Raw genomic sequence first — 21276 nt, 5'->3', positions numbered from 1 at the left:
TATGCCGAACTTGTCAAGTGGAAAAAAATTGGCATAAACCCTTAAGAATAATCTTGTGTGTACATTTTGCAAAATCCTGTAAAACAGGGCTCTATCCTACTGTTAAAATGTGGGTGAATGATGTTTTGTAAGTAATAAAATACATTGTCTCATAATACGAGATAAACAACAAGACTTGCACTGTCTGACTTCAATGGTTAGGGAATAGCTATGTATAACAAAACCTATTTTTGAGCAGTAAAATGTTTTTTGATACTTTTCCAAGACCTTCAAGAACTGACTCAACATTAATTTAGCTTTATATATGAGTTACCTAGAACAGTAATTTCAATAATTCCAGATGTATTGCGACATTTCATTATGTATTCAACATACAGATTGTATAAGTAGACCTTTAAAAGAAATATATTAAGAATTTCTTGCACTTACAATCACAATTATAGAAATACATATTTCTATTTTTTCCTTTTCTAATTAAATTATATCGCTTATTATGTAGTAAAGTGAAGAAAGTGAAGAAGCAGAATACACTTGGGCTTTGAACTATAAAATTTTTGTGTGTTTTTAGTTCTTACTGTGTGGTTATGAAACTGTTGGTTTTCTTCACTGTCCTGTATATTGTAGGGAACTTATGTGGAATATTTTTCCTTTAAAAAATCTTTCATGCCTGTATATTTCATGCCTGGCTATCATATGTGACTTTTGAGATCTAAAAGTGGGAAGTAGAAATTAAAGTATATGTTAAATTATATGGTGTGGTTTTGTTTGGGTTTGTGTTTTTGGGTTTTTTTCCCAGGTGTTATAGTTTGGATTTGTTGGGAGGTGGGATTATTGGTACTTTTTTTCTTTTTTTAAGATGTATGCTGGAGAGGATTTAAATTCATACTGAAATCTAGGAAGTAAGTTGTTTATTCAGAATATTTTTGTGGGAAGTTGTATGAATGAAAAATAATACACATTCTTTGCGAATTAAAATGAATTGTAGTGAAGTGTCTTGCGGACCTGACTCAGAAGGAAAAGGCTTCTAGGACCTCTACAAATGATGCTTGTCATTAAAAAAAAGGAAATTCCCTTTATTCTTATCAAGCTGCTTCTGATGCTGTTAGATAGGCCACTTAGGAAAGAATTGATAGCAAGACCTGAGATGAGGTCTGTAAAGTCTTAATCCAATAATTCTTGAAGCAATATTGAATATGGTACTAGTTAGGAACTCTGCAAACCAACACACTTCTACACTGCAATTTCTTACCCCTTCTTAAAGCAGTTCTCATGGGATTAGGAAGATAAATGAGATTGCCAAAGAGCAGATACTGTTGGGCAGGTATGTATCCTCCTACTACGTACTTACAAATCCTGTCTTAGGAAGGTGTGGGTGGCAGCACGTTTCTGGAAGAAGATTTCCAGGTATTTGAACAGATATTGCATAGTTTCCTACTGACATGGTTCTTTCATATGATGTAGAGTAGTGGCAGAACGGTGTATATGGTGAGAAACCAAAGGCTTACTGTGGATTCCCTGTCAGAAACTTCACCTCAGAAAAAAAGTGGGAGAAGGCAGCAATATACCTAAAGTAAGTACATATCTGGTGAGAAAAATGCTTGGTGTTTCCAGGAAAACAGAAAAAAAACCCGCTTAAGATTAGAGGGAATACATACTTCTCCTTTCCTCTTTTTTTAGCCTAATTTCTCTGGTTAGTTGTGTAAGTACTCGAGACATTAAATATGCCTACAGCAAATCAAGGCTTCTTAAAATCAACTTCCTTGAAGAAATAAACTGTAAATTAAGCACAGTGAGGAAAAAAGTTGTGAAACACCTTTAAAAGAGAGTGCAGGGACAAAGTGTTTCTGTAGATAATATACACAAAGCTCTAGGGATGCTGAGATAAAGTTGCAACAGATCTTCCTATATGTGTAACTCCTGCTGATTAAAACTTCATCATTGCTGGTACACTCTGATTTAATACTTTAAAAAAAGAAAAAAAAGAGAGTATTATAAAACTAATCATGTATAAAATGGAGTTTTTGGAGAATGCTTTAGTTGTCTCCAGGTTTTTCTCCTGTTTTTATGATGTACTGAAAGAATTCTTTCTTAGTTACTCTAATGATGTTCTTTTCCCTTGAAAGATGTAATAAATCAGTGTGGTATAATTCCATATCTACTAGATTTAGCTGAATCTAAATCCAGGTACTTCTAGTTTTTGTAAAATGTACTTGATGGTAGGCTTTTTTAATGATTGCTGTAATCAAGCAGACTGAAATGTCTGCAGGGGAAATTTCTTTTCCTCCTAACCTCCTGTTACAAGAGATTCCATACCCTTCTGATCATGCAGACATTTACTATGGCATTAATTTAACAAAGTAAAGAAAAGAAGAAACTAGTAAAAGATACATAGAATAAACCAGGAGACTGAGGATTTTGAGAGTTTTGAGAGAAATCTCATAACTTTTTCAAGTAAATGTTACTACAGGGTAGTGCTGTATGACATAATTCTTTGGAAGGAAGGCAAGACACAGAGCTTTGAAAATTTGGGAATGGTCATGTCAGTAAGATGTGTATGGTTCAAGTTGGGTATATTTGTTCCAGAATCTGATATTTCTGAACCTAAGGTTATTCTGATATCTATCTTTTAGGAATGTGCTCGGTTCCACAGTAGGAAGGTAAGCTGTCAAGCTTTAAGGTCTGATCTTGCAGTTAAATTCCAGCATGGTAAGAATTAAAGCTGTTACCAGCGTCTCCAGTGTGCAGGACTTTCTTATGACTGAGACTCGGGCTTTTTTCCTAAACATTAAAAATCAAAATGGAAACTGTAAAGTTCATGTTAAAAGCAACTGCTGAAAAAAGCAACTGATGAAGAATTTCCTGTGATTGTTAAGCTTCAAGGAAGCTCACCTGCCTGTTCCTATTTCTTTATTCCAAAGGGTATAGCTCTAGTTTATGCACAATGGTTTCAGTACATGACTTTTCTCTTTGGCTTGGCAGTTGATCAAAGAGAATTAGAGAAAATACTAGTTGTCATTTCACCGTTGTTTTGTCAGAAAAGGGTTCAAGTAGACTTTCTGTGACTGCTTTGATGAACAGAACATCTTTCTGGAAAAGCCATCTGAGGCAAATTTCTGTATAGCATTAAACTGGGACATCATGGATTATCTTTAATATTAGAAAAATCTTTTAATTCCTTGATAGCATGTCTTGTATTCCATTATTGTTATGTGTAAGTTGCTGTGAGGACTCATCAAATCATAAGGGAGATTTTAGATGTGAAATAGTAATAATTTTCAGTATTTCTTACCAGAATAGTAGCAGCTTTTAGTATACTCCAGAATAATTTTAGCAGGTTTTCACATTCAGATTATTCCTAGGAACCTTTTTCTGCGGCGAACAAGCACCCGCTAAAAATGTTCTACCTGTGCTTCAGCCTCCGGAAAGTAAATTCAGCTGTGCATATGAAAAGTATGCTGAGGAAAACTACTTTAAAATGAATGGTTGAGATCTTATTAGCATCTAGAAAGTAGCTAATGATTAGGGCACATTCAGGAGCTTTTTCAGTGTTTTAGATGTTGGGAAAACATCAGCCTGGAGCCATTTGAGGCAATAGTAAAATATATATTCTAATTCCTTCAAAGTATAAATTTAAACTTAATACCCCCCTAGATGCTGACATTCCGACTAGCAGCCATTGCAGGAAAAAAACTCAGATGCAGATATTCCCTGTATTTGGATAATTAGATACTGTCTCAATTCTTCAATGATAAGTACACGATTTTTAAAAAAAATTTTGTGCTGTACCAAGGTAAGTCTTTTGACTGTAATTCAGTAGGTTGCCTTTGGTGATTTCATTCAATGTAAGTCTTTGATATCAAGTACCGCTGCTTTAGAGAAACAGATCTTAGTACTGGGGACTTCACCTGCAGATTGTTGAGTCTGCTTTGCCTCACACTAGCTCAAAACCCATGGAGTGACCTCAGTAATTGTTGGAGTGCATTAGGTGCACTTGTGGAGTGCATCTCATTTAGTTTTGTCCAAAGTGAATTCCGTATTCATACTTCGTTCTTCTCTGCAGTGTGAACCAAAGTGTGGTGACTGGGGACTCTCAGGAGACAGCTTAAAAGCCACATTCTTGAACCAAGCTCAAAAACTTGATATAGACATTCTGTTGTTTTTTGCCTTCACAGGGTTATGTGTGCTTCTTAAAATTCTTGTGCATGCCAGAGGGGTCTTCCAGTGGGTAGTACTAAGGAGACCTTCCTAGAAATGGAAGGTGACCAGGAAGATACTGGCTCTTGAACTGCTTTTGTGCATTTTGTAAAGGTGATGTGGGTGAGGGCATATAACCTTTGAATATTTGGGTACTCTGGAGAAAGTGAGATGTCTTTCATTAACTAGCCTTGAAATGCCTCTTAACTTAAGATAGCCCAAAGTAAAGTCTGGTAGTATGTAGAAGTATTTCAGATGTTCAAAACTAGCCATAGAATTACAAATTTTTATAAAATCTGTAGCTGAGGAAATGACAGAAAAAGCATGTTTAAATTAATCTTCAGTTTGAACAGGCATATCTGTACCTATCTGACTTGTCCGGTAGGAAAATACATGTAGCTCCTTTTCAGGGATTTTACCTTGCTGCATTCACTACATCTCAAGGTGAGGCACTGAGAGAATTTTCTTCTGGTATACCATGCAGTCTGCTATAAGTGGTCACTGCTTTAGAACCAACAGGTTTAATCTTGGGCATGATTCTATCATCACTCTCCTTGTTCACTGCCATGCTGTGCTGTGCTGCCGTAACCGGTTTTGTGGCTGTGCGGGCAGGGAACTGAAACAGATGAAAATTAGCCTGCCAAAAGAGAAGGATCCTTTTGAGCTGAGTCAGTTCTATGATCTGGTTCAGCACCGAGCTCTGCAGACTTCTGCTTCTGTAGGTGAATGGTGAGCAAGGCTGGCAATTTTTTACCTCTGTTGTAAATATTTTCAGTTCTGTTCTGTCTTACTTCTCTTCTATCCTGCCATTTTTTTTACTCTGTGCAAAACCAACTTAACTGGCTAACCTAGTGGAAAACTGCTCTTCTTTTGAGAAATTAGTTTTCTGCAACTGGAACCAACTGAATCAACTTGGCAAGGGACCCTCAGGAATGCTGGTTTGAGGGAGGAGCTGGGTGGGGTAGGTAAAAATGGGAGATAGGACTTCTCTTTCCTCAACACAGCTAACTCTGTGTAGTTCACTTGCATCAGTTGCAAAGGTGGTCTTGGCACTCCTTAATCTGGCTGTGTTGCCTCCTTTCCAAAAGCAACTATTGCTTTGTCAGGCCAGGTGTCCTCCTGGCGGTATTTACCAGCTCATCTTCATGGACAAGTAAGGACCCTGCCTCTGCTCAGTAATAAGCAGTAAAAAAAACATAGTGAGGGAAGGGAAGGATTTGCCTATTACAGGAAAATTTTCTGAGGAGAGGATAAGTCAAGATATATTTTTCCATTTTGTATGTAAAGATCTTTGATTGATGTAGTAGTAGGTAAATATGAAGGCTGTGCTACATTTGTGCTGAGCAAAGAGCTGAACATCTGAGAACTTGCATGGTAGGTAACTAGAAAAGCTGAATGTTAGATTTCTGCAGTGTTAAATTTGGGAAAAGGTGAACACTATGTTACACATTTATAGGCACATAAGGTCACTTTATGAATGTATTAGTTTTTAAATAGTCAAAACATCTAATGTTTAGTTTTTCTAACCTATTATCGTGACTATAGTATGCCTGACAGAAGTAATTTGAAGACTATATATGTATAATTAATATGCATACACACACAAACATCTATTGTAGTGTATATCAGTAATTTTTAAAACAAGAAAAGTGACACATTTTTGCTGGGTTTGGTTTCCCTTTTGCTCGAGGGCTTTCTTTGGCCAATCTGTCATCTTACTTGCACTCAGTGTAGTTTTTCTAAGCATATCTCTAGCTCAGTCTAGCTATTATGCTAACTTTGAGGCTGCTGGCCTGCTGTGTACTAAATTGCAGATGATGTTCTCCTGACTTATTTTTCTTCTATCGGACATCTGTCTGTATACCAACTACTTAAAACATCTGCATGCAAGATCATCATGTGATTTTGTTTCGGCCCTGCATACCTTCTTGCTGATGAGAACAGAGTCGCCACCTTTCTCTTGAGTGAACTGTTATCCATGTGATTGATGGAGGTAACTGGAACAGTCAGTGTAAGGCATCAGCTGTTTGGGCAAGTCAGGCTTTGAGATTCTTGATATTTCCTTAAAATGGGGAAGGGATCGGGTTGAAGATGAGAATAGTTAATTGTATAATTGTGGTCAGTGGACCATGTGCAATTAAATTTAAGTCTTTAACTACAACTCAGAAGCTTGCTGGTCCATGCATTTGTCTAATATTGTGTGTTTTCATGGTCTCCATGGCTACTAATTATGTACAGACCATGGTTTGGGTATTGAAACGCCGTATTTGGAGATAAATTGCAAATGTAAGTAACATCTTTGGTTTTAAGGTATATCTGTAGTGGAAGTGTGATTTTTGGAATAGCAGAAAATACTGAAATCCTGTAGTCACTATAAAAATCATAACATAAAAGAACAGTCTGGCTAGAAAAATGTTAAGAATTCGTAATAAAACCACAATTTTACAGGCAGTGTGAGAAAAAGAAACTATAGAAGGAATTGATAACCACGTTATGTAAAATCAAAACAGTATCATAAAGGATAGCTTCTAGCAAAGAATGTAAAGACCATGGTTATACAAATGTGGTGTAAAGGCTGTTTGTTAATGGACAGCAGACAAGCTCAGCAGAGAAAAGATTTGTGTGCTTAAGGATTATGCATTTGTAGGTATGTGCAAGCATCCTGTTCACTAGAAAAGCTTAACCAGAACAAAATTAGGATATTATTACTCTATTCTTCCCATAAAAACAAACTAAATGTTCTAGATGTTTATAATCCCAATAGCCTCTCCTTAAAAATCCCTTACTGAGCCTCATTCAAAGCTGACAAATATTGAGTCTTTTAGCAATTCTTTATGAGTTAGTTTTTTACTCCATTGTGTTAAAGGTGAAATTAATCCCACCTAGAGCTCTTATCTGTCCATGAGCTCTCATTTATCCCAGCAAAATTATTCCTATATACGGCGAACAGAATGTGAACTAGTCCAGATGATAGTATTTTGCCAAGCCAACTTTCAGTGAATTTCTTTCAGTTTACTATGAGTAAATGCTTGTGCCCACACAGTAGAGAAGGGAACAAGTTGCTGCCAGTGTAAAGAAAGTGGGAATTTTTTTCTTTTGCTAATAATGCATGAAAAAAACCGATCTTTTGCCAAGACATTAGTAGCCCATGTATTTGGGAAGTATACTGTTGCCAGGCCCTCAAAACTTGTATTTTTACTGTAGTGCACTTTTATCAAAATCAGAAGTTACATTATTTGAGAAGATTGCATGGATACAATTACACTTGGTAGCCTTGTGCACCACCCATTGACCGCTGATTTCAATTTCAGAGGCAGTGACCTAGGGCTACATATAGTGCTCCAAAACTCAATTACCAGTCATTCACTTAATCATGCTCACAGAAGCATATGCTGTTTGTGTGTCTGTAGGATATTTCTCTCTTTTTTGGATACAAAATGATCGGCTTCCTGGTTTTGAAGTAATTGTGCTACTTCTGGTGATGTCTGGTTGATCTGTGAATCTGCTCCTATTTTACTAATGTCTCATCTTCCTTCAGGAGACCATTAGATTATTTTTATTTTAATTACTTTTCTTTATTAACCTGTACAGAATTACTGGATATTTGTTGAAGTTTCAGAATTTAATTATAGCTCCTATTACAACTGATTAAAAAAAAAAAGTTTTGAAAAAAGGTGATGAGTGGGAAAGTACTCCCAAGAGTTTCAGCCATTCCTTTTCCCCCTTAATCTCACCATGGAGCAAGATGCTTGAGCATACTGCTTTCTTAATGATGGCAAGAGAATAAAGCATTAAAAACCTTAGCTCTTCTTTAAAAACAATAGAAGATAAAGATGTGAGGCCAACAGATTCCTTTGCTGTCATTTTCTTCCATGTCTGACTTTTCATCTTTATATTTGGTGTAGATTGTACTGGCTAAATACTGGAAATGGCTTTTTAGTGCTTTTCTGATATTTTTCATTGAAAAGACTTTTCAGTTACTGTTATTTCTGTTCTTGTGCAGGTTTTATTCTTTCATGAATTGACAAAGGCATACTTCCTTTGGGACTGACTGTAATATCTTTCATTGCCTGTAACATGACAGGTTATACTGAAATCTTTCTCAGCAGTGTTGTTTTCTTGTTTATTTTTTTTTCTTCAGATGTATGTGTCTTTATAGAGTTTGTTGATCAAATACATCATATATCTCATTGAGATTATTTTTTGTGTTAGATGAAAAAGTCAACCTCTTGAATGCCATTAGATTGAGTATCTTCTTTCTGAATTTCTACTAAATGTGAAGTGCTTCTTTTCATGGAACTTTTTTATTTGTACCTGCTTTGAATTGACATCTCCTGGAATCTCAGGATTTCATCAGGTTACCAGGTCAACAGTTGCAATTACCTTTTTCTCATTTCTTTCTTACTTTATTTTTTTTTTCTTAAATCTGGCAGATGACAGGGCATTTCTTCCACTTTGCCTCACATTCCTGAATGACTTCATAGGCAACTCCGTGAAAGGTTTTTCCCGTAGTCCATCTTTCTTGTATTAGCATAGCTATGAGAAGAATGTGTTTTAATTGCTTGTAAATATTGCCACTTTTGACCATGGTTGTTTCTTTCATTTTGCAGCCAGTGATCTTTCTAATAGTCTGTTGTCCAGGAGGATTTATCTGGAGAATGAACTGCTTTAGTGCAGTAAAAAGGAAGTAATTGAAAGAAATCACTAAAGGATATTGTGCTTGGTGCAGCAGCTGAGCCCCCACCCAGAGGCTTACTCACTGCCCCCAGGCAGGATGAGGGACAGAATTAGAAAAGCAAAAGTGTGGAAACTCATCAGCTGAGACAAGGGCAGTTTAATAAGTGAGGGAAAGGTGTGTGCCTTAATGAGATCAAGCTAGACAATACCCACTGCTCTCAATTTACCAGGCCAGTCATCTCCTTGTAGAAAGTAGATTTTGTTAGGCTGGTCTCTGTGTTCGGCTGCATTTTTTTCTACCTGTTAGCCAGACAGGTAGAAAAGTCCAATTTTCCTTTGTATGTGACCTTCTACGAGACAAAAAGTACCAATAAGAAATTGTATAGCTTGTTCTGCAAATCTATCTGCCCCCTTTGTTCAGGAATGCAATTTATAGATCATTGCAAGGAGCCAATACCCACTGTACGGCTTTGCCATCTGGTACAGATCCTGTAGGATGAAGAAAGACTTTTATGAACATATTTTGTCAGTTTACATTGTTGGTTAATGGTTTGTCTACAATTGGTGAGTAGCATTTTTACTTCTCTCCTGAGTTAGCTTTTTGTAGCTGCTGAAAAAGCTTAGGTGATTCATCTCCTTTTCTTGTCCCTTCAATGGAATGGAAATTCTGCTTCCATACTTTCAAGGAGTTTCCTTCATAAGGAAAATAAAAAGTGTACATTCTAACTGTAAGTTCCATTTAAGTCAATGTAGTATGTTTGCCATGTTCCCTGGGCTGTTACACAACTATCTAATGTCAATTACTGTGCATTGATGATGCATCTTAAGATACAAACTTTCTTTAAATTTTTGTATGTGAATGTAATTGAAGAAAATCCTTCCATTGGGTGCCAAAATGAGATCATTTGAGTAAGGATGTGGTTTAAAGCTGCTTAAAGCTCACAGTACTTCACAGCTTGACACAGTTCTGTGATTTATTCTATATTAGATGTAATTTCAGATACTAGGTTGTAACTGATAACATTATTCACTGTGCATGAAGTTTTTTCTGCCAAAGTACATTACTTTTTATTTACACATTATGCAGATTTCTTTTATTTATGTAAGTACTTTGCAAATGCTCAGGTAAAGAGGTAGTGAACTAGATAGAAACTTACATGCTACATAAGGCTGCATACTTAAAAGAAGAGTTTTTAAGTCTCTGAGGACAAGAGCCAACACATGCAAGTCCTGAAATAAACTTGGATTCTTCTATTAGCTTGGATTCACTCATAATTAACTTTGGCTACTCTAGCCTGACTTTTAAAATATAGCTTACTAGGTAAAAAACTCTTGTTGGTTATTTAAGGATTTCAAGATAACTAATATAATGTAATATATGAGTTAAGACATCCTAGAAGACACAGTCAATTTGAGTATTAAATGAGATGCCATTTATTAAATTTGTATATAACAGCCTCTGCATCAAGGACCTACATACCACTTATTTATTTGTTATTTTATTTATTTATTAAACAAAATTTAGCAGTTGAGAGATGCTCTTAGAACACACATGATGCATTTATTTCAGTATTTCGCTTTTGAAAGAGTGTTTTTTTTAGGATTTTTCAGTGCTTGAATATGGTTTCTTACTAAGCCTTTCCATATCAGGTAACCAGGATCAAATGTCTTGAAAGTGTTATGTGGACACAGCTTTGTTCTTGAACTTACTCTTTATAGTTCCTTGATTTTTAACAGAATCCTTTTGTATAGCATTTGTTAGCTGAACAGCTAAAATTCTGTTCAGACAGTTTGTCTACTCTTTTTTAAAGGAATGCCCATATGAACTCACTAGTCTGTTCAAATTAGCTAATTCAGAGAAGTATAATCTGTATATTAGAATTACATAATGTATATTTTTGTTGTATACTTTGCTCTAAGAGAGGGTTTGGATTTTCCCTCAATGTCTGTCATATTAACAATATCAAAGCTTTACCTTTCTGGATGAGGCCTAAAGTGCAGTCATTAAACTAAAGGGAAGACATGATATTTAAAAAGAGTATTTTGAAAGTAACAATTATATCTTTCTTTGATAATTAAGGTTTGCAAACCTCTGAATTTACTGAGGCACTACTAGTCTAATGGAAATGACATACATGGATACATTTTGCATTCCTCTTACATCTGAGTAGTTACTTCTGACTGCATCCATTCTTGCTCCAGGGCTAAGAATTTGAGATGGGAAGTTGAAGAAGCTCCAGTAGTGTTAACTTAATGTGGTACTCAAAAGTATATAACGATTTCTAAAAAAATGAACATTTCACAGTTAATTTATCATATTGATCAACCTATGTGAACATTACCTTTCTTGTGTGTCTTCAAGGCTAGGCTGAAGATTTTTGAATGAAGACAAACAAAAAAATAGTACATGATCCAAAAGATGCAAGTTGAAAAAAAATAAGAAAAAAGGAAGAAAAGCTGCAGTTGACACAAGAAGGTGGTTAGCGTTAACATATAGTGTGATGATGGATGTCAGGGGCAGAGGAGGGTGTTAAGTCATTGTTTTAGACTTGTGAGGTGGATTTACTAGAGTTTGTGTGTTTCTGAGCAGAGAATATTGTGTTGATCCAGTAATTTGGGGATATTTTTATTGCTCCAGGGAATGCTGTATTAAAAGTAGAAGCAGCTTTAAATATTCTTTAAAATGGAATGTATTGCCTTTACTCTCTCTGTGGAGCATGCTATTAGGAGCTATATCCCTAGCTACACACTTGTGAAATTAAAAAAGCTTCATGTCTGGAAAGGTGCCCAAATTCTGAGAAATCCTGTCTTTCTGAAGAGAGAAATAAATAGTCAATCAAAAATAGGTATCTGTAGTGCTTTGTAGGCTAGATCCAAAGAGAGCCATAGATGTGGTGATGCTTTGGTATCTTAAACTTCAGTAGTTTGGACCATGCAGTGGAAGGGAAGAGAAGAGGGTTCAGGTATTTGCATTTTGAACTATTGTTGAATTTTCTTGTCCTGTTAAAGGGCAAGTAACAAAACAGAAATAGTCCCTGGAGCAGGGACTAGAATCTAGGTCTTCTCTCCCAGCTGAGCACCCTGGTTATTACCAGGCTACAGTGTGATCCTTGTTAATTGTCCAGATGCCACAGCATTTTAATTTTTAGCTGGGTAGTTACCTAGCTTTAGCAGACTAGAAGCTTGTTACTATCCAGCCTTTAAGATTCCTAATTAAAGTGCTCTTCTGGGAAAAAAATGCATGGTTTTAAATCCCCATATGCTAACAGGGAATTAAAGCCAAATTCCTTGCCTCTGTGGTACTCGCTGTAATCTGGTGTGTATCTCCAGGAAAAGTTCTGGATTGGTAGTCCCAAGCCATTTGTGTGCCTTGCAGTGCTGTTATACAGCCCCACCACCGTCCTTTCACTGGGGGGTGTTTGCTGCCTCAGGTGTAATTTCTGTGTTACCTTGCACATGAGCCTACTAGTGTGTCTGGGTGGAGCTTCAGCCTTATTTAAAGTTGCCACCAGAAAAATTAAGTGTATTTATCATCTCTGTTTCTAGGGAAGTCCTGTGGTGTTTGTTGGATGACTTTGTATAGGACTTGAGGGCCTGAATTTTGCTTACATGCAAAAATACTTTTATTACATGCTGCCAAGAATTCAGAAGCCATGCAGATGATGAGAAAACATGATGCTTATCAAGTATTTGAAAATGGTAAAAGCAGGAGCACTGGTTTTTGTTGCCATTTAAATAAAAATATCTTAACAGTTAGAAAGTTCTGGGGTCACCCAGCCTGGATGCTGTATTGATGCACTTGAAGGAATAAAGCTGCTGGACAACCAGATTTCCTTTCAGTTGTTTAAATAAAATAAGAACAATTATTTTTTTAAAGAAAATCAAAATAACTAACAGCCTGTTTTACTTAAGAAGGTTTTTCTGTCATGGCTTTTCTGATGTAGTCTTCTTCAATGTCTTTTCAAAACAAAAGTTATTTGGATATACTTCAAGATTGTAGCAAGCAGGAAAAAAATTTTGGAGCACTCTTCCCAGCAGTCTTCCCCACAACCTCGTTGACATGCCATATGATTAAAAAATTATTAAATATTATTAAAAAAAAAAAGAAAGAAAAAAACATTTGAAATCAGTTCTCCTCCCCTTAGTTTGTTGCCTTCCTAGATAATAATTCTAGGTAGTTCACTGCATTTTTAAATTATGTACACTTAGTATTTTCACAATTATAATTTTCCATCTTAGTATTTTGGTAGCTGTTGTTCTATGCAAAGTGATTGGTGTCAAGTTTTTTGGTTTTGTGTTTTGGTGGGGTTTTTTTGTTGTTTGGTTGGGTTTTTTTTTTTTTGTTTTGTTTTGTTATGTTGGGTTTTTTTTGTTGTTGGTGGTATTATGTTTGTTTCTTCCTGAAAAACAAAAAAAGTGCTGATGTGACCTTGTCCATATCTTAGCTAGCGGGTGCCTTTAGAATAAGATGGTACTGCATCATAATTTCCTGATGAGTTACAGCATCATGATGGCATGTGCTCCCACTCAGAATCTATTTTAAGAAAGGACAGAAGCACTTTCTTATAAGTAATCTTGTACTCAAAAATACTGGGTTGGAGTGAAGAAAGTCTTACAAAGTAATGATGTTCTTTTTGGAGATCAAAAGAGAATTAATGGAAAAGTAATTATTTAATCTGTACAGTTAAAAAAAAAACTTACCAAAAAAAAACTTCAGCAGCATAATCTCTCTTTTTTTATATTAGTCTGTACATCTGTCCCTATAACAGATTCATACAGAAGAAGAAATATTAAAGACTTCCTCAAAGAAGCTCATGGCCCTCTTAATTAGGCAAGAGCTTTCAGAGACTGTTCAATGTTTAACATAGTAGCAGCCCTTAGAAATTGCAGCATGTGTTTTGGAAATTTGTTATCAAGTTTTCTGTGTAACAGAGCATCTGATCTCTTTGCTAAATGTGCCTATTTTGACACTGGTTTCAGTTTCTCAAGAAAATGTAGTTCATTTGAGCAAAATGATTGTAAGGAGCAAGTCTTAAGAGGAAAATACTTCAGTATGCTGTAAATACTGACCCACTCTTGGACAATTCTGTGTTTTCCCAGAATATAAGGGTCCTGAAAGTGTTTGAGGATACTGTGTAGAATTAATGTTCGTTAAATTGACCTTAATGAGGTGAGCTCAGGTTTTTATACACCTGTTAGTTCAGATTAGCTGTATTTTAACCCAAGATCACTGTCACTCAGCTGCATACACTGTAAACTGTTACAGCCTTATTTTGCACTTAGGAAACAGGGCAGCTAAGTACTATATAATACTATATAATATATATATAGTATATATTGTATATATATATATATAGTGTATATATATAGTATAGTATACTACTATATAATAGTACCACTATACAGATTAGTACTATTACAAGAAGAAAAACGAGTACAAACCTAAATATTTCAAGTTGTGAGCCATACCATTTTCTGGTGGACTAGAGTATTTTTATATTCTTTCTATGCTGTTTTCCTATGAGCTTCTCATTATCTGAATATAGCTAAATCAAATGTGCTATTAACACATCACTATTTCTTGAATGGCACGTGGGAATAATCAAAATTTGAAAAATGGAGCACAGAGGGGACTGACTTCACCTAGCTTGCTTATTTTTACATTAACAAAATGTAGGTAAGAAATCTTTAGGTCTCTGCAGTCTTCACTTACAAAATTAAGACTTTGTATTTAATGAATGACTGCAGTGAATATGTGTAGCCAGAATTGCATGGTAAAATAATTTGCTATGATAAGTTTAAAAGGCTATCACCCCAGAGTATCAGAGGCTTCCAGCCTGTGACATATGAAAATAACCGATTTTGAGAAACACAGAAACTTCCTAAAGAAATTTGACCTATAAAGCAATGTTACATTTTTAAGGTTTAATTAGTTGGGATCTGCTGTGAGTAAAAAAGGGCTCTTTTTTTGGGAGTAGGTATACCAGTTTTGCAAAGCATTCTTTTCTATATCTGTAATAAAATCATCTCTCTGTATTGGAATTCGACATTTTATAGGGACTAAATATTTTTATGGCAAGCTCCTTAGCAGCAGGCTTTACATGTTAAGAATAATTCGGTGGAAGTAGTGTACTGATTCATATCCAGTCAAGAAATTGAAAATTACTCAGAGGATGCAGTTTCTCCCAGGTCTCCAAACAGTATGGTGTTTTGGTCATGCTTATTTTTGTGACCAGGTAGCCTGCAGGCTAATTGTTTGATTTGTGTTTAAAGGTGCAATGTACACAGAATATTCACTTCATAGCTTCAGAGGAAAAAAACAAAGCCCCAACACTATACCAAAAACATGAAGAGGAACATTTCCTTCATGACTGACAGAGCATTCATGTGAGCAGAACACAAATGAAAGCATATTGGAGATACCATTTTTGAGACACTGTAACACTGTAAGTGCAATAACTTGCTTTATTTAGTATGCTTGATACTGGTTTTTGTTCTGTTAAGCAGATAATCTGTCAAGGTTTACTTGAAGTATGGAAATGTTATTGTTTTGAGCTTCAGTACAGCTGTAGCTTGAAGAACTTCTCTTTACTGACACTGTGTGGGGGAGTACATTTCTGAATCTCAGTTTCAGATAACATAAGTATTGTGTATTTCCCTGTAGTGGGAAATTGGACTTAACCAGGAACTAGTGAGATCAGTTTACCTGTGCCTCTTGAATTGGTTGCCTGATTGTGAGTTAACAATAATGTTTGCCTGATTCCATTGCATCTCAGTCAAACTGTCAATAAGTCCGTAAATCTTCCATGTACAATTTTTTAATGTGGAAGAGAATATTGCCTTCTGAGAAGTCTCCCTCTTCATCTGAAAAAACTCAAGCGTGCATTTCAGCTTGTTGTTTCAGTTTCCACTAATAGGATAAATTCCTGTTTTCCAGCTGCCATTTTTAAATTGAATAATATAAGTAATCTTCTCATTGGATGGTCCTGTCATAGTTTAATGTGCATGTGACACATTTTCTGTTTCTGTATTTAGACTAGAAAAATGAAACTAATATCCAGGGTCAGAGAACACTTATTTTTTCCTGTCTTTCTTGGTGTTCCATAGGAAAAATGTAATTACAATACTGTCTTAGATTAGAATCAATATTGTATACTACTATATTAGGGTTAGTTACTTAGCATTTTTACTTATCCCTTTCTTGTGTCTCAGTTTAACTCTTTATTAAAACACAAGACATCTTTTCAGGAGTTTTTAGTCAAATTCAGTAGTTCTTTAGATAGTGTATTTATAGTTCTATGATTGTAACACTTTTGTAGCCATAATTTCATTTAATGGTGTTTCAAAGGTAATGTTTTTGATCAATAAGGAGGCCTCAAATGTATATATTTATGTATATATCTGTAAAAAAATCTTGCTATTTATCTCCTCAGCAGTGTGTCTTTCTTTTTTTCAGCTTGTGTTTCCTATGGAAGCGGCTTTTGCAAATGGCAACTGTTACCTTATTTTTGAGCACTTTAATTATTTTCAATCAAATTTGATAGAGGAATAGCAATATCAAAAATTTTAGGCATCTATAGGTGCCTAGAATATCCAGCAAGGAAAGGTAGAAGGACCATCCAGCAAGGAAAAGACTTCTGTGTGAGTTCATCGCTTCTCAGACAAGTGGCACTTCATTTATTCCATCACCTATGGAAATTTGGTTTACTGAATGAACTGAACTGAATGTAGAAACACAGAGGATTCAAATATGTATTTGCTTTCTTTATGTTGGGACATCATTTAAGCCATATAAATAATTTTTTATGATTTACTAGTAAGCAGTGACCAGTACAAAATGTTTCAAACTTATTTTCAGTTCACATCCAGAAAAAAAGATTTTTCTGAAGTACAATAAATTGGTGGAGGATGTGTGTGCATTCAGTATGTTATATTGTTTTTTGGTCTGCTTTCTCACAGTAATGGCTTGCCTGTTTCAGTCCTGTTAAGCTCTTGATTGCTGTGACACATTCTGTTAATCATTATTTTAGAATAGGATGTTGAGTTGCAGGACTATGCTGTCAAAAGATATGTGACCGAAACGGATCATCTCATCAGCTTGCAATATAAAATGAGAAAGAACAATGGGTTGTAAATGAGAAGACATTGCACCATGAAGGAAGAGGCAAGGAGGTCTCTGCACAAGTGAAAATTAAATTTAAAAAAGAAAGGTTCTTATTAAAAATTTCATTGGGTACTCTAGCACAAGACAGCTGAAAGTAAGCAGCTGAACTTTTTTTTCCTCCAAAATGAAATGTTGGGTTTGATCTATGATTGTGCCATAAAGGATTATAAACCATGCTCTGGGAGTACAGAGCTCTTTTTTTAAATTTTTTTAAAATTTTTTTAAATTTTTGCAGAAACTTAATGAGCAAGTCCAGGACTATACTCTGTGTGTTCTAGCTTGTTTCTCCTTGCACAGTTTGTTATAGACATGTTTTTCCTGACGTTGCCAAAATATGAAACTGCTGACACTTTTTTGCTCCCAACATGTTGCACTTTAAATAATGACTCAAGATTTGTATGACTTTCTTAATATACTGTTCTTGTTTTTATGAAAAGCATTTTTTTCTGTGGAAAACAATTTATTTTTGTAAATAACATTCAACTTTTATATTCCATGCAATGTCCATGGTCAAAGGTAAAGACTGAGTGGCAGCTGGCAGATGTCAAAGAACTGCTTAGTATGCTATCAATATTGTCATATTCTCTGCAGAAGATAATTCTAAAAAAACCCTCTGTGTTCTAAAAAGTGTTACAGAAGTTCATAGCATTAAATGAGTGATGATGTTTTCTACTTTATTCAGATATATCAACATCAGGCTTTTATGTTGCATTTCCTCTTTATTATAATACCTTCTTCCAGTCACTCCCATCCTCACATCCATTATCCTCTCCCTAACCCAGACTATGCAATAATGTCCCATTTCGCTCGCATTCTTTCCCTACAATTACTCTTGGGGGAAACGTGCAGAAAAATCAGTTGTAAAAAGAAATTGGATTATTCCCATGCAGTCTGAGTGCAGAATTGGTGCAGAATGCCAAGACCAAAATTATAGATGCTAAAGCAAGTGTTTCTAGGAAGAAGTAGTTTGATGGACTGTAGAAAGAGAAATAACATTTTACTTACAGTCTGCTAATTACAGAAGGTGTACTCTGTGATTTTTAGTGAAGTTCAGCTTGCATAAAAGGGAAAAAAATCCAAAAAATCAGACTGAGCATATATAAATTGAGGCAGCTAGCTAAAGGAATGGTTTGTGATGCTGTACAATCCGTTTATAGTCATTGTATGAGACTCAGAACTGGAATGTAGGCTGCAAAAAGAAAGGCTTTAGTTTGCTGACCTCTATCTTCTTCAAATGGTGCAATGTATTAGTCTTGGTTTTATCTAGATCAGGAGGCCGTTACTGTGCCCTGCATCTCCCCTGTAGCCTGTGTACCTGCGTCTCCATTCTGTGAAAACCAAGCTGTGAAGGTGTGGAGCGCTCCTGCTTCCCCCAGCAAGGAACAGACACGTAGCCATCGTAAGCGCTACTCCGCAAGAACGGCAGAGTACTCTCCTCTGTTTCCCCGGGCTTCGGTGCAGTATCAGAAGACCAAAAAATTAAAGGTGACATGTTGAAACTGCAGGAGAAAGGAAGTTTTTAATAAGAAAAGGATGTAATGTAGAGGGGGGAAATAGATCAGAGAGGCTGTCAAGTTAAATGCAAAAGTAAGAAGGCAAGCCCAAAAAAGACTGTTGAGAATCAACTTGCTAAAGGCGTAACACCTAATAATATCTAATGTTCATGGTATCAGGGAGCTGAAAGTTTATCAGTGGTGATGGGGTCAGTAGCTGATCAAGGTGTAAAAATAACAGTTGAAGAAAATAAAACCATCATATAAAAGTTAAGTATGTTTGGAGGGGTTTTTTATTTTTTTTAACATGATGCTATTTCACCTTGAAGATTTTTAGCAAGGGTTACTTAAGCTGAGGTAACAGAGCTCTAAAAGGAAGTGTTTGGTTGCTTTTTTAAGGGAATATTTATGGTAATAATAGCAACTTCAGACCAAGAAGTCTGGATTCTGCATTGATCACACTTCAGAAGCTATAAAAGAGACTACTATGTTTTCAGCTTATCTGCTAGTGTATTGGGGAAGGATTGATACAGATTTTCCTGAGGTTAATTCACTCAGTCTGCCAGAGGGTTTTAAAAATATCTCATGATGCCTTCAATATGAGGCATATGATATCAATTTGCATTTTCAAAATGCTTCAAATGGCTCTTAAAGAAATTAAAGTGGCCTGCAATAAGAAGCAAAGTCCTTCTACTTAATAATCAGTTGGTAATTAAAAAAGTGTAGGAATGAATTGTCAGACTTCTCAGTAGAGGCATTTACAAACAGAATCATGTAGGAATCAGCTCTGCAGGCTATGATGGTTAACATAAGATAATACAAAACAGCTTCTGTACTATTTATTGCTTCTCATACATCAAGTTGCAGGAGGCATAAATGAAATTATAGGTTAGTAGTTTTAATTATACATATCATTACAATGTCTTCGGAGTTAACCTATACTTGGATAAAATTTGTACTTCTAGTCTTTATAGTTATAGTATGTAGTAGTGATCAATTAATTTTTTACAGTTGATGTAAAAAGATTTTGCTTGCCATTTTTAGAATCAAGGTAGCATATGCTATTTATATTTTTACATAATTTTATGGAAATGAGCACAGATTTGCTCAAGTATGGAAAAAAATAATTTGGCAAATGGAAAATATTTAGGGATTCTACTGATTTCTTTGAGATTTTGAAAACTTTCTTACTCTTTAAAATACATTTGATATTGATTGCCACTAAGACTGAGATTTTCCCATTGTTCTTAATGATACTGAAAGCTACATGGCCTTACTAGTGATCTTAGTTTTAAGATCAGGGTTATTAATTTGGGGTTAGGGAGGAATTGTCTAATGGGTTAGGTTGAAAACAGTTGTACATCTTTAGTCTTTAATTGTGAATGAAGTTCTGTTTCCTAAGATTGTTGGAATCACTGGATGTATTTCTCTGTAATTTGGCTGGATACTTGCTGCCAAAGACAGAAATAGAATGCAAGGACTTGGGAGGAATTAAATAGTGAATGTTAATATGTTACTTTCTAAGCTCCTTGCAGGAGAATCTTCTAATAAGCACCAACTGTCACACTGAAATTAATAGGAATGCAAAACATCACTCTTTATTCAGTCTTCATGTAATACAACCCTTTTTGCTTAATTGTCTTTGTCTTGTCTGTTTTTTAGACTACAAATCCTAATCTCACTTGGGACCACCAACAGCTATTGCAATGCAAGTCATATTTAAAATTATTAGGAAGTACTCTCAATGTCTAATTTGTTTTACAGATGCTTAAATACTGTTGTAAGTATATTTACACTAGAAAAAGTACTGCTTAAATGTTCTAAATTTAGGGGTGGAGGAGCTTTGTGAAGACTTCTTACTTACATATATTTAGCATTCTGTTGTGAATTTTCCCATTAACTTAAATTAAACGTTGGTGCTCTCAGTGGAAATGAATATGTAAGTCTTCACAAGGTTGTGTTTTAAGTGCTGAGGGAACAAGTGAATACAGTTGGAAGAGTGCAAAGTAACAGCATGTGTTTGCCTGTGTAACTGTCAGTGGTCAGAGCATGAAGTGATCTGCATTGCAGGATTGCACAGCAAACAGCCAGCATATTTGCAAATGGTAAATAAAGTTTCATTTAAGATTAGCACAGACATACGTCTTCTGAATTCAGTGCAAATAACAAAGGTGTCATATTATCTGCAAATGACTTACACTAGGATTTTGTTCATGTTTCTAAAGCCACTGAGAATTAGATAAAAGTCTGAAAATACTTCAGTAACTATTTGTAAACTCTTTTGTCTTATTTACTTAGTACCCCGATTTCTCATACATGTTACTCTGTTGTCAAGCTGTGCTACTTACTTATGATTGGTATTAATAGCATTTACATTCATTAATATTTATGAGTTAAAAGTATAGATGAGTTTTTAGAAACAGAAATGTATTAGGGTCAAAAATCAGGGGTAAAAACCAGAAAGTATTTTGGGCTGCAGAACAGCTAGAGAAATTGAACCTGGGAACTGTGTTTCACAAACGAAAGATTTGATTTGAAAATAAAATTGTTTTCAATAGAAGTGGAGAAAAAGGTGCAGCCAGTGTGAGAGTGTAGAGCGACAATGATGGATGCCAGAAGTATCACCTGCGTCTCCCACACACTCTTCTGCTGTTAGAGATGAAGGCAGAATCTGTGCCGTAGCTCACCAAGGTGTGGAGTGCTGATGAGGCATTTGGCCCGGCTGGATCTGGGGTCGGGCCTGTGGTG

General features: G+C 35.5%; 1 protein-coding gene and 1 long non-coding RNA gene across 22 annotated transcripts in view; both read left to right on the top strand.

Annotated features, from left to right (window-relative positions):
• Positions 1-21276, top strand: part of GPHN (gephyrin) — a 277246-nt gene that overhangs the window by 6843 nt on the left and 249127 nt on the right. The gene's annotated exons all lie outside the window — the stretch shown is intronic.
• On the top strand, positions 1462-18802 carry LOC111930304 (uncharacterized). Of its 2 annotated transcripts, none has more exons than XR_002865105.2 (3): positions 1462-1570; positions 15145-15317; positions 16328-18802. It is a non-coding gene; the product is annotated as an uncharacterized LOC111930304 (long non-coding RNA). The 2 variants fall into 2 exon arrangements; XR_015287905.1 differs by lacking the exon at positions 1462-1570 and adding an exon at positions 9038-9435.

This window comes from Cyanistes caeruleus, chromosome 6, assembly GCF_971803275.1.
Source record: "Cyanistes caeruleus chromosome 6, bCyaCae1.hap1.1, whole genome shotgun sequence".
Taxonomy (NCBI): Eukaryota; Metazoa; Chordata; class Aves; order Passeriformes; family Paridae; genus Cyanistes; species Cyanistes caeruleus.
This window is presented reverse-complemented; position numbering and strand designations above follow the sequence as displayed.